This window comes from Otolemur garnettii, unplaced genomic scaffold, assembly GCF_000181295.1.
Source record: "Otolemur garnettii isolate 467f Iridium unplaced genomic scaffold, OtoGar3 scaffold00018, whole genome shotgun sequence".
NCBI classification, from domain to species: Eukaryota; Metazoa; Chordata; class Mammalia; order Primates; family Galagidae; genus Otolemur; species Otolemur garnettii.
This window is the reverse complement of record NW_003852413.1, coordinates 23,025,042-23,026,021: the sequence shown is the minus strand read 5'-3', so window position 1 is coordinate 23,026,021 and position 980 is coordinate 23,025,042.

Below are 980 nucleotides of genomic sequence, written 5' to 3'. Positions count from 1 at the left end.
AATACTCACCAATCTTTGTCCTTGCTAGAAATGTTAATGCTTTGTTTCCAAACAATGCTATAATTTTCATGAAAGCCCCAGCCTCACTTTTGTGCCTGTGGTTATATCACCTGACAAAGTGACTCTCGCCCCTTTGATGATGTGACTTTGGGGGTCATATCCACAAAACCTCAAGTTTTGAGAAAAGAATTCTTGACCATGATTGTCTTTCACATAAGACTTTCTTTGTTTTTAGCAATAAGATTATAGTCTCTACGATCAGCCAGATATAACCTCCCATAAACTCCGTATTCATAGAAGTTCATAGGTCTATCCAGAAATTGACTATCTCCAGTTTCTATGATCTTTCCTGACCTTCAGACATTTATACTTGTGGAAACATTCATCAATCAGGAGGATATTTGAAACAAAACCCGTTCCATTCCAATTTAATTTAAATGAGGGGCTAAAATTCATACCTAGTAACTGAAAAAAAAATCATAAACTATTTTAAGTGAAATTTACACTTCTCTATGAAAGATAAAAATCACTACTATGTGAATTATCTAGACAGTATTTGATTTCTCGAAGGCAGGACTTACCTTTAAATTATGTCATTTTATGCACTGGACTATGTGTTCCTTGAGATGATATCATACCAAAGAGCATGACAACTGAATTTAGGAAGAGGAACCAACGAAAGAAAAAGCAGGAGTTAGGAAATACATTTATTTGCTTTATAAGGCAGGTCAGGAAATGGATGGTTCAGTCAGTGCAGTAAATGCAAAGCGATTAGGATGAATTTCAGCAAAATCAAAGTTGAAATAGTTCCTGGTGGTTGCCAAAAGAAACAACATGATGTTCCAGTGGGAGTTTAGGGTTACATAAGATGAAATGAAAAAAGCGGTGGTCCAAAACCATGTGATTGCTACTTTTGGAAGGTTTATTCCTCCTTTCCAACCATGAGTACATGACTAGTTTCTCATGCAGTGGTGGTATTT